Here is a 13,061-nt window from a genome sequence, read left to right as displayed (position 1 = left end):
GTGCAGAAGCTTGACTGCTAAAATGAGTCCGGCGTGACAGGCCACAATTTAAGTGCAACAGAAGATGGCCAAATCTGTTCCGAAAGTACTACAGTTTTTTACATTGCATTTACATTTGTACATGTTACATAAAAGTTTTGGTATTTTCTTGAATGCTCAGCAATTTGCAACAAATGATTACGGATGGACAAAAAAAAAAACCCCAAACCACTAAACACAACCAACCACAAAAAATTCTTTCCTAAGCTTCTTGATTATAACAGAAATCAAAAAAACACAGTGTGCCCTCACAAACCCTCAACTCACAAAGAAAGCAAAGAACGAAATGATCCGCAGTATAAAAATCTCAAATTTTATGCTAGTCTCATGATTATAGTAGGCACTATTTGGGATAGAAAAACATTTGGAGTTTGCCTACTGATCGGTCTTCCATAGCTTTCAGGGAAACTTTCAAGGAGAAGCAAGTCTAACTCATCACCAAACAACCACTACTGTAGCAAGCCATCCTTTCTAAACCTCTCACACAGAACGCATGATTTTTACCCCAGATACATGTATTCATAAGCTCTACACACACACACACACACACACACACACACCCCCGCTGTGGGTAGGACCAGATGTTTTCCAAACACAGGCAGGCAACCGGGAACACGGAGGATTCGCTGGGATTGCTACAGCTGCTGAGCTAAGCGAGAAACACCCTTGATCACCATTTCCCCCAGGTGGTTTGTCACTGCAGCACCACTTGCGCCGACTTCGTCTGACCAGGTTCTGCAGCGAGTGGTAGGATTGGGTGGGGAAGGGAGAAAAAGTGGGGAAGGGGGAGCTGATGTAAAGGAAGATTGAGACTTTTGCCTTAGTATTAAAAAAAAAAAAAAAAGCTCAGAGCATCAGAGAGTCTTTTTACTCCTCCAAATAAGAAGGTAAGAAAGAAAGATTCTGTGAGCCTGGTTTGGACCCAGGTTACTGTTATTTCACCTGCGACCTTCCAACTGCCCCTTAGGAGACAGCAGGACCCCATCACCCAGCTTGGTTACACAAAGTGAAACCCATGTCAGAGGCCCAAAAATCCTGCAAGGATTTAGCCAATAAGGCACCTGGAGCCAGAATATTTCACAGTTGGTGAGACAACCTCCAAGGAACTAACTAATCCTTAATCCTTTCACAATACTGAAATCATTCCTACCATTGTATGGACCATGACATTTCACCAACCAACATAAAAATGGCAGGGGAGCACTTGCCAGGTGTAATCACCTTCTAATGTAGCTTTTTCCAAAGCAGAAGTCTTCACCCTGACTGCAACAAGCTCACCTGCCACGTAAAACTTTCCAATGCACACATATAAACAAGTCATGGCCTTTTTTTTTAATTGCAGACATCAAAATGCAAAACTGAAACAAATGTGCCCTCCTGCTACAGATGTATTGCAAAGAAAGTGAACGTCAGACCTTCCAAAAAACAGGTGTAAGACGATTTGAACAGTAGCCACTAACAGATTTCCTGTAATCTAGTTCTCAGAAACACCTCAAACTTTTGAGTTGAAACACAAAACTTCCAGGAACTTGCAAGTTTTAGCCCACAAGAATGGGTGACACTTCACAAAGTTTCAAGACACTGAAAACTTTCTTTTTTTTTTTTTTTTTTTAAATCGGAAAGGCTGGGCAAACTTAGAAACTAAGAGCGACGCACAGGCTTCTGTCACATTATTTGAACACCTACAGCAGAAGAGCTCATCCTTTCAGAAGAAAACATTGTTCTACAGAGTACACCACATAGGGCATAAAATTTAAATAAGCTTTAAATAAGAATTGGTCCTTTAAAAGGAAGAACAAAATGCATGGAGAGAAAAATAAAACCTCACCTGCCCAGTCAAAACACTCATCTTACTTTTCTCCTTAGTATTATCTTGCTGACAGCACATTACCCCAACACTGCAAGGAAGAGAAATTAGATGTCACTATACAGAGAAAACTATGAAAAAACACCCAACCACTAACCTGTAAAGAATTCACGTCCAACAAAGGAACCGGTGAACTGCCCACAATTTTTCAACTAAACTTTGGATTTGCAGAGCTGCCCATCTCTTCAGGATTTCAACTCACTTCAGTGGAACCTGCAGGTGCTTAGAGCCCTAGAACAAACAAGCTCTTTTCTCCACATTATATCGGAATCGGAGATGCAGTAGGGACTCCATAGTACCTGACTTTGCCTCTAAACTGAGAGACCTTGAAAGCAATCGCTCAGAGATTACTAAATTTAAAATAGTCGTAACACCAACTGGCTGCACAGAACAGCTCACAAATGGTATTTCAGTTCATACATTAAGGAAGACGACATCTGTCTGTCTGCAGCGGAGACACAACCTGTGTTGGAGAAGCGCGTACAATATACTCTTTGCATTGCCAGAAACTCATCTAGAACAACAAGAGCTCTATGTTTTCAAAGTTCTCCAGGAACTAAAGAGATCAGGCACTTTTCTTTAAAATAAACAGAAATTTCTGAAAAAAAAGTATTAGCAATTATATAAAACTTATGGGCAGATATGAAATGTGCCCCAGAGCATAGCATCGCTGAATTATGTCTTTCCAAAGTTATTCTATGAGCTGAACTTTCCTACTTTCTTCTCCATCCTGACTTGAATAGCAAAGATTCAGGGAACTGGGGAAGCGTAGATTAAGAAAAATAAAATATATGCGTGAGTCAGAACATTCTTTAACCTTCTAGCCGAGACCCTGCAAGAAAACTGGGCATGCGAGGATCAGCATGTGAAAGATAGCATCCATTAAGGTTTACGCTGCAGTGGCTTTGGGTTTCACGAAGAACAAAAAGTGAGCTCAGTCAAGAAAAGTGCTTTAATAAAATGGGGAAGAAATAGGGTATCCACACAAGGCCTAAGCAGCCCACCTTCCTGTGAACTCAGTTCACGTTGTTTTCCTATTACAAACCTAAGAAATGACTATTTGTTTAATTTTCAAGGAAGTAAGTAAGGAAAAATTAGTACAAAGGGAGCTTGAGGAAAATCTGCATTTTCTAGACTATGCCAGTCAGGTAATGAATCTGTTCTTACCGGGAAACATGTCTGAGGCATGGAATGCAGGAAATGGGAATTAACGAGTGTCTTCAAGGAATTCTAGCTCAGTAAATGCACACATATCTGTGGAGGTAAGAAATCTGCATTGCCACAAAGGAATAGGATGGAAAAAAAACTGCATTTTTTTACAGCCTATATAACCAAGTATTTCTTTGATGTTCAGTAGACAAACCCCAACATCTAATCCAAACAGCATAAATGTCCCCCTAAGAGCTGGCAGGTGTCTCCAGTGATAACAACCTTACCTCCTTCAATAAGAGTAACCCAAAAGAGCAAGTCTCATAGATAGGCAATGAGTAGTATAACCCTTTCTGTCTCCCTGCTCAACTGCCAGCTTTAGGAATACTCTTGGATCAACTAAGATAGATGCTGGGTACATCTGCATACCCATTAAAATTCTTCAGAGGCCCCAAACATCAAACCTACACTTGAACTCATAGAAGTTGGTAGGCGATTACTTGGTAGCTGTAGGTGACTGATTTCAAAATCCAGCTCTGAGGAGACCATGTGAATGAGAATTCACCTTGTATTACATAGGGTACGAATCACAAGCCTTTTGAAAAGAAAAAGATAGGCCTTTCTGATAACGTTATCCACTGACCACCTATCACATTTATGTAATTCTAAATAATCTTCCTCTTTAAGACTGAAGAAAAGGACTCCTGTTTACCAGGATGACTAAACAAATATTGAATTTATGATTCTTCCAGTGTTCTCATCACTTTTGTTTGAACGTATACCTTATACACTGAAGCTACGGCAGTTACAAATAATCTTATAAAGAACCTTGCAGTAAGGCTGCAACTAAAATTCTCCCTGAATGAACAATCAGTATCTTTATGATGCCGACCCAGGAAATCCCAAAATACCATGCCTGGAACCACAGAAGACCATCAATAACTATGTTATCTTTGGAGGTAAAAGGAAACATTTTCTGTAGCTCATATGAAAGAGATTGGTCCCACTCACTATTTTGAGGGAATCCACGGAAGAGGAGAAGGAACTAAAAAAATTGGGATGCAGGGCTGGACAGAGAGATGGAGAAAGAAGAAACTGAAAAACAGGGAGTGGGAGCCAGCCAGAGGCAAACGGAGAAAGGAAGAACTGCGATGGGATCTAAGACAGAGAGGGAGGCGTTTCCAAAAGGAAGGGACAGGGAGCCACACAGAGGGAGACAGAGGCAGGGGAGATAGCAACAGGCTGCAGGGGCAGCGTGGGGACAACTAAAAGAAAAAAAAAAAACACTGTGACAGGCTACAGGGCAGAGAGGGAGCGATTCAAGACATGGGACAGAGAACGGCAAAATAGCGATGGGCCGCTGGGCAGAGAGGGAGGAATTAAAAAGAGATTCATTTTTTAATCTCTTTTCTTTTAATCTTTTAATTTTTAAAAAACAGAGAGACAGAAAAAAAAGCAGACGGGCTACAAGACAGATAGAGAGGAAATAAAAGATCCTGGCAGGGAGCCGGACAGGGCAAGACGGCGAAAGAAATGAAACTGCAGCGTGGCTCAGGGCTGACAAGGACGAAATTGCAAAACAGGAACAGGGAGCAGGACAGAGGGAGACAGAGGAAGAAAGAGACTTGTGCTGTGCTACAGGGCCAAGAAGGAAGACTTTGAACACCAGGGACACAGAGCTGGGCAGAAAGCGCCAGAGACAGCAAAAATACCGACGCGCTACAGGACAGAGTGGGAGGAAGGCAAACATGGTGGCTGGGAGCCAGACAGAGGGAGACTGCGAAAGAAAAGAGCAGCAACATGCAACACGGCAGAGAGCGAGGAATGAAAAAGCAGGGACAGGGAGCCAGACTGGGAGAGGCAGAGGAAGTAAAAATAGCCACGAGCTACAGGGCAGGGAGAGAGAGGACCTAAAAGGCAGGGGGGGGACAGGGAGCTGGTCAGAGCGAGATGGAGGAAGGGGGGGGGGGACGACAGACGACACACCACATCAGTGGGAAAGAGAAGGGGCCGGGGGAGGGGCAGTGAGGGTCCAGGATGCAGAACAGGGGCAACAGGGCCCCGGGGGCCTGGGACTCACCGCAGCTTTCACTGCTTGCACTGCTGGGAGAGTTTGCCAGCTCAGACGCTTCTTCCTCCTCCTCTTCTCCTCCCTTCACCTTCTGTAACTCCTGTCGCTTGGCTGTCCTCCACCTAAGAGGATACCGGGGTGTCTTACAGCTCGTACAAGACAAGGCTCCCTACACACGTAGCCTCGCTCGTGCGCCACACAGCCGCTTCCGGTGATGCGTGCAGACCCTGCACATTCGACTGCCCATGTACGTCAGGTGCGGCGCACCCGGGAGCGACAGCGTCTACCGCTCACGTGGCCCTGTCCTTTCCTGGGCCTGTCGTTAGAAGCACACCTGGGAAAGAAGATCCTGGCCGGCTGCGACGGATTAGGACCGGAAGGCACGAGGGGAGCCCTCGGCGCACTCGCACGGCGGGCGCGAGGCAGCGGCCCCTCCCGGCAGCCAGGCGGTTGCAGGGACTCGCCGCAAGGCCGGGCGCTCCTGCACGCGATCTGTTTCGTGAGCCCCGAGGCAGCCACGATTAACGAGCCCGATGACGCCCGCGCTGGGCCGGGGGTGGGCAGAGGCAGAAGTGGAAGCAGGGGACAGGGACGCCGGGCGCAGCAGCGCTGGCGTGGGCGGGAGAGCAGGGAACGGTGTGGGGAAGGGTCACTCGGGACGCCTGCTCCGCTAGCCCGGCCTAAGTGACGGCCGAGGACGCCTAAGCACCGCGTACGCCTAAAGAAACCCGCCGGCACAGGGTAGCAGGAAGAACACCGGTACGCGACGACTGCCTGAAGCCGCCGCGCCCAGGCCCGGCTGACCGCTGCCACGGACTCCCGATCCCTCTGCTGCAGCAGGAGCTTGTTGCAAAGGCACGCGTTCGTTTTGCGTGCACACGTGCAAGCGCGACTCAGAACGCAGGCTGACGTCAGGCTACAAAAGCCGCCCGAACGCCCCGCTTGCGTCGCATCTGCTTTGCCCACAACAAGCGGGTCGTTTCCGAGGCATTTTCCCGGCTGCTCAGGCAGAGCACGCGCCGTCACGCGCTCGAGGCAGAGCCGGGCAGGCGGAACTCACGCGCCGCCGTTCGAGAGCGCGGCTCTGACCCGACACCGCGGCAGCAACGTTCCTGCCCGCACTGCTCGAGGAACGAAGCTGGGGGCATCGTTTAGTCTCTGTGAGCAGTTCACTGCGAGGTGCAACCTTGAGGGGAGGAACAAGATAATCACAAGAGCAGCACAGCTCCGGAACCTTGAGGGAACTGTCCTAATTAACATCTAATTGACATCTAATTGGCATAATAGCAACCTGCCCCCGGGCGGGGAAAGCCCCCTCCTCGCTCAGCACGCCCGGGAAGAAAGAAGGACGCTGTGACTTTAAGCGGAGACGAGGCTGGCGAGAACCGAGGGGAACGAGGGCGACAGAGCCAACCGTTAACAACACCGGTAACTGCTGCGCGGAGCGTAGCCGCACGGTCCGAGTGTGGCCCGAGGGTGCGAGCTCTGCGTGCACCCGGAAGAAGAGCAAACACCCCGCCTCCGCACGCTCGCCGCCTGCCCGCGAAAGAACAGTGTGTGGGACAACAGCACCGCCCCGCGGGGGCGGGGCCCGGTCCGGAGGCGGGCAGAGATCCGGAGGAGCGAGGCGCGGGCGTACGCTGCGACGCGTCTTCGTACCACTCGCCACCTGCCTGGCCCGCGCCCGAGCAGGCGGCGGGTGCCTCGCGGCGCCGCTCCCGCGAGGATGCACGGACGCGCGGCCACTCACGCGCGCTGCCGGCGGAGGCGCCCACCGCCCTCCCGGCGCTGCACTCCCGCGCCGCCGCGGGTCCCGGCCCTTCCTCGCTGCAGGCGGCTACGTGCGGAACGGCCTTCGCGCCGCTCCTCAGCCGGCTCCCGCCGGCGGGCGGGCCCGGGCGGCGCCTTCAGGGCACCGCAGAGCCAGCGCCGGCCTCAGCCGCACCGGCTGCCCCGGCCCAGCCCTAACTGCAGCCCGCTTCGAGCGTCGGGCCCGCAGATGCAGCCCCTCGGAAACAGGCGGCCACCACTGCCCCTAACGGCACGGGAGCCCCGGCCCTGGGCTCGGCCCCGCGACGGAGGAACGCACCCGGGCGCGCAAAGCGGGCAGCGCAGGTTTGTTCCCTCGGGCGCACCGGGAGCTGCCGCCCAGGCTCGGTGCCCGACGGCGGCCGGGCGGAGGGGGAAGAGGGGGGAGAGAAGAGGCGAGGGACGGGGAGCCAGGCCCGGGTTGCGGGAGCCGGACGTGGGTGTCGAGGCGGAGGAAGAGGGAGAACTGCAGCGCGGGGAGGGGGGAGATGGAGCGATAAAGAAGAGGGGGAGGAAGCGGGGGAGAGAGCTGGGAGGGACCGAGCAGGACAGCGGCGGACAGCGCAGAGGGACAGCGAGAACGAGCGGCGCCCGGCCTGGGAGCGGCGGGTACCGCGCCAGGGAGCTGGGTATCGGGAGACAGGGAGAAAACTGCACGAGGGGACCAGAGCAGAAGGAATTAAGAAAAAAAGGGGGTGGGGGGTGTGTGTGTGAAGGGACAGGAAGGCAGATAGAGGTAGTCATGGAAAGAGAAAGGGAAAAGGGACAAACACGGGAAAGAATTAAAAATTAGAGACCATCAGCTGGACAGAGCCATAAAAATAGAAAAGGGACGGGCCGCAGAGTCAGGGCATTAAAAACCCATCAAAGGGAGCGATGTGGAGGGGGATGCGGAAGAGAAAAGAAAAAGCGACGGGCGGCAGGAACACGGGGAAGAAAAACAAAAAAACGAAACCACGGGACAGGGAACCGGATAAATGGAGACGTAGAAATAAAATTTGAAAAGCGACGTGGTACGTGACAGGGTTACGTCAAGACGTTAAGGCCCCCCTCGCCCCCGTGACCTCCAACCCCGGTTTGCTGGCCGACCGCTGCGTCGTACGGTCGGGAACATCCCTTTGGGCAGCCGGGGGTCAGCTGTCCCGGCCGCGTCCCCTCCCAACCCCGCGCGCACCCCCGCTCTGCTCGCCGGCGGGGCCGCGGGAGCAGCAGAACAGCCCTTGAGGCTGCGCAAGCGCCGCTCGGCGAGACCCGGCGCGTGTCCCCGCATCATCGACGCCGGGTGTCGGCGCAAATCCAACACGTAGCTACCACGAAGAAAACCAACTCTACATCCGAGCCCAAACTAGCGCGCGCGGGAATACAGTTTAAAAAGTTGAGCGCGGTACTAGAAACGCGGGAAGAAATTTAAGACTGGGGACAGGAAACCAGATAAAGAGAGACATAGAAAGAAGATTTAAATAGCAGCGGGGTACAGGAAAGCAGTAAAAGCTAGGGATAGCAAACCTCACAAATGTTGTTGAGAAAAAAAAAATGGAATAAGCAATGGCATTAAGAAAAGACAAGACACAATTAAAAACCCCAAGGAGATGGTAAATAACAGAGCCACAAATGAAAATACAGTTCTAAAAGCGACAGGGTACACAACAGACAGGAATAAATTAAAAAATATGGATAGGGAGCTTGATAAAAGTAGACCTAGAACAGAAACTGAAAGAGCAACAGGGCTCGGGACAGACAGGAATAAAAATGACAGACAGTAAATTGGTTAAAGAGCACGTAAAAAGCAGCTGGGTAAGAGAAGCTGGGGGGCGGGGAAGGGGACAGAAAACTGGATAAAAGTTGATGTAAAAAGGAAATTTTGAAATCAAAGGCATTAAGGAAAGGCAAGGGAAAAAATGTAAAATAAGCGTAGGGTGATGGAGAGTGATATAGGAGGAAAATTACAAAAGCGGAAGCATTAAGGAAAAACAAGAAAAAGTTAAAAATTGCAATAGACAGAAAAATACAGAGAGACATAGGAAGAAAATTTCAAAAGCGACGGCGTACAGCAGGGACGAGAAACAAATAAAAAATATAGACAGCGAATTGGTTAAAGTAGACACGGAAAGAAAATTTTAGAAGCGATGGGGTACAGCATAGATTGGAAAACAAAAAACGGGGACGGGGAGGTGGATAAACTTCAATGTAGAAAGAAAATTAATGTAAAACGTGACAGCTTTTAGCAAAGGCGAGAATAAATTAAAAATAAGACTGTGGAAAAACAGACACATAAAAAAATGTAAAAAGCAACGGGGTACACGACACGGGAAAGAGTTAAAAGACACGGATAGGGAGCTCGACAAAAGCAGACATGGGAGCTTGAAGCAGCGCCAGGGTACGGGACAGACGGGGGAGAACTACAAAACGCAGGCAGCGAACTGCAGAAAAGTAGCCATCGAAAGACAAGTTAAAATGGATGGAGTATGATATAGACAGGAAAAAAAATAAAAAGGCGGACAGGAAGCTAAATAAATGGAGACATAGAAAGTTATTAATGTGACTGGGTGCGGGACAGAGGAGGAGATAAAAAACAGGGGCAAGGAATCGGGTAGAGGGACGGAAGGATGTTTTAAGAAGCGACAGGCTACGAGAAAAAGCAGGAAAGAATTAAAAAATAGGAACAGGAATGAGGATAGAAGGAAATACTGAAAGAAAATTTAAAAAGGGACAGGGTATACGGAAAAAAGGGAGGAGTTAAAAGTACGGGAAAGGGAAGCTGGATACAGGGAATCATTGAAAGAGAAATTAGGTAGCGGTGGGGTGCAAGAAATACGGGAGGGGGAACAAACAAAAAAATCAGCCAAAAAAACGGAGAAAGGGAGCCGCGTAGAGAGTGACATTAGAAGAACTTTTAAAAAGCAACCGGGTACAAGAGACACGGACAGGAATTAAAACGCGGGGACGGGGAGACAGACAGAGGACAAGGCAGAAAGAAAAATGAAGTGGCGGTCAGGTACGAGAAACACGGGAATATTAAACAAACAGGGAGACGGCTAGAAGGAACTGCAATGAGAAAATGTTAAAAGTAACGGGGTACAAGAACCACAGGAAATAATGAAAAAATAGGGACGGGGAGATGCACAGAAGGAAACACAGGAAGAAAGTTTTTTCAGCGACGGGGTGCAGGACAGAGGGAGGAAATAAAAAAGAGAGACAGGGTGCCGGAGGAACTGTAGCGCGAGAAATTAAAATGCAGCAGGGTACAAGAAACACAGGAAAGCGTTAAAAAACAGGGAGAGGGAGCCGCAGAGAGGGAAACGTGGAAGAAATTAATAGGTGAAATGGTACAGGGCAGAGTCGGCAGACGAGCAGTAAGTTTTGGGGAGCTGACACACAAGGGATTCTAAAGCAGTTCCAAGAGCTAATCCCAGGAAATCCAGGATGAAAGTTCTTACTTTCATATTTCCTGTCCAAAATATGTAGAACTTTGACAGAGATGACATCATGTTTTCCTTAAACCAGCTGATTTCAAAATGCTGCACTGGGCGAGAACACCATAAACAGTTTAAGACGAACGGCCACGCTCCTAAGTAAAACAATAAACCCAGCGCACGGGATCTGCGCAGCCTCTGCTTTGGCCTTCGCCTCTCGCCATCCGCCACCAAAGCTGCTGTCGCATCCTGCGCGCCACGCGTAGCAGGTTTCCAGCCACGGCCTGAAAGGCGGTAAGGGTAAAATACGAGAAAGTGTGCCATTACGCTCTGCAGTTACGGTTAATTCAGTTCCTGTTTTACAGTCCGGTTACGGAACGCGGGGTCGCTCGCAGGAAGCGTCGTGGCGGGAATCAGAGGGGTGCCGAGGCAGCCGGAGAGACGGCAGAAGGCTCGAGGTTACAGAGGTACTCGGGAGGGGATCTGAACGGAGCACAGGCGTTGTCGGAGAGACGCTGACCGACGGGAGGCGAGCAAGATGGAGGAGAGGACAGAAAGACCGCTCTGAGGAAGAGGGATGGCCTGAGGAGATGTCCTGACAAACCGAGAGGGGTACGAATCGTGCTCCAGAGATAAAAGCGCGCCAAGGAGACCCTGTAAAGCCTCAGGATGAGGAAGGGGGAGGGGGGGAAAAAAGACACCAGGGAAATTTAAGAATCGACAGGGTATGTGACCAAAAAAAAAAAAAAAAAAAAAGGAAAAAAGGGATAGACATCTTGATAAAGCAAACATAGAAAGAAAATTTAAAAAGCAAAAAAGAGCATGAGGCAGAGGGGGAAAAAGTTAAAAAATAGGGAGAGGAGGCCACATAAAAGTAGACAAAAAAATTTCAAAAATGAAGGCATTAAAGAAGGAAAAACTTAAAAATAGGGGCAACAAACTAAACGAAGACATGGAAAGAAAATTTTGAAAGTGATGAGGTAGAGAACAGACAGGAAAAGAGTAAATAATAGGGACAGAAAAATGAGTAAAAGTAAGCATAGAAACAAAAATTCATCACCATCCCTGGAGGTATTTAAAAGGTGCTTGGATGTGGCACTTAAGGACATGGTTTAGTGGTGGACTTGGCTGTTTTAGGTTTATGGTTGGACTCGATCTTAAGTGTCTTTTCCATCCTAAATGATTCTATTATTCAAAAGTGAAGACATTAAGAGGAAAAAATGTTTAAATGGCAAAAAAAAGAAAAACTAAATAGACAAAGGTATAGAAAGAAAATTTTACAAGCAACAGGGTGTGAGACATACTAGAATTAATTAAAAAATAAAGCCAGTGAACTGGATAAAAATAGCCGAAAGAAAATTTAAACGTGAGGGGTTATGGGACAGACAGGAAACAATTAAAAAACAGGGAGAGCCATCCTAATAAAAGTAGATGTAGAACAAAAAATTTAAAAGCAACAGGTTGCAGGAAACAGGAAAACAAAACGTAGGGACAGAAAATTAGATAAAAGTACACCAAGAAACAAAATTTCAAAAGGAAAAGAATTATGAGTAAAAAATTGAATAGTAGGGACAGTGAACTACATAAAAGTTAGACATAGAAATTTTTAAAATAGAAAATATAGAAAATTTTAAAAGCAATGCCCTTAAGAAAAAAATAAAAAATAAATAAATAAATAACAATAGCGAATGAGGCAAAAGTAGAAAATTTTAAAAGCCAAAGGATTGAGAGAAAATAACTAAAAAGTAGCAACAGCAATCTAAGTGCAGACATAGGCAGGAATATTAAAAAGCAATGGCACTAAGGAAAAGGACAATAAATAATTTAGAAATAAAGACAGCGAATGTGAGAAAAGTGGAAAATTTTAAAAGCAATGGAGATTAAGGACTTAAGTAATAAAATCAAAAAATAGTGATAGTGAACTAAAAAGGTGATCTAGAAAGAAAATTGAAAAAGGGATGGCTCTAAGGAAAGACATTGAAGGAGGAAAAAAAAAGTAGGCCTAGAAAATACATTTTAAAAGCAATAAGCATAAGGGAAATAAAGGAAAAAATAGAAATAGGGACAGCAAAGTAAAACAGATGTAGAAAGAAAACTTTGAATGCGACTGCAATAAAGAGAAACCAGAAAAAAAATTAAAAGCAAAAGACAGTGCGATAAAGACAGCAGACGGGATAAAAGTAGAAAATTTTAAAAGCAACAGGGATTAAAGAAATAAGGAAAAAAAAAGTGAAATATGGACAGTAGACAAACAAAAATGTAGAAAGAAAATTTAAATAGGGATTGCACTAAGGAAAGACAAATAATTAAAAATACAGACATCAAAGGGAATAAAAGTAAGCATAGCTAGCAAGAACATTTAAAAAGCAATAGGCATTAGGGAAATAGAGGAATAAAATACAAAAAAGACAGCAAATTAGAAGAGTTGGAGAAAGAAAAGTTAAAAAGTGAGGGCATTAAGGAAAGGCAAGAAATTAATTAAAAAATAAGCGTAGGCAAGTAAGGACTGTGAACGGGATAAAAGTAGACAGAAAATTTTAAAAGTGACAGTGATTATGGCAATAAGGAAAAAATTAAAAAGCAATGATGGAGAACCAGAAGAGAGACATAGAATATCTAAAAAGCGAGGGCACTAAGGAAAGAGAATAAATAATTAAAGACATTGAAGGAAAAAAGTAGGCATAGAAAGAACATCTTAAAAGTGAGGGGGACT

Source organism: Phaethon aethereus (assembly GCF_964289735.1).
Source record: "Phaethon aethereus genome assembly, chromosome: 26".
Lineage (NCBI taxonomy): Eukaryota > Metazoa > Chordata > Aves > Phaethontiformes > Phaethontidae > Phaethon > Phaethon aethereus.
The sequence above is the reverse complement of the archived record's forward strand: the minus strand, read 5'-3'. Positions refer to the sequence as shown.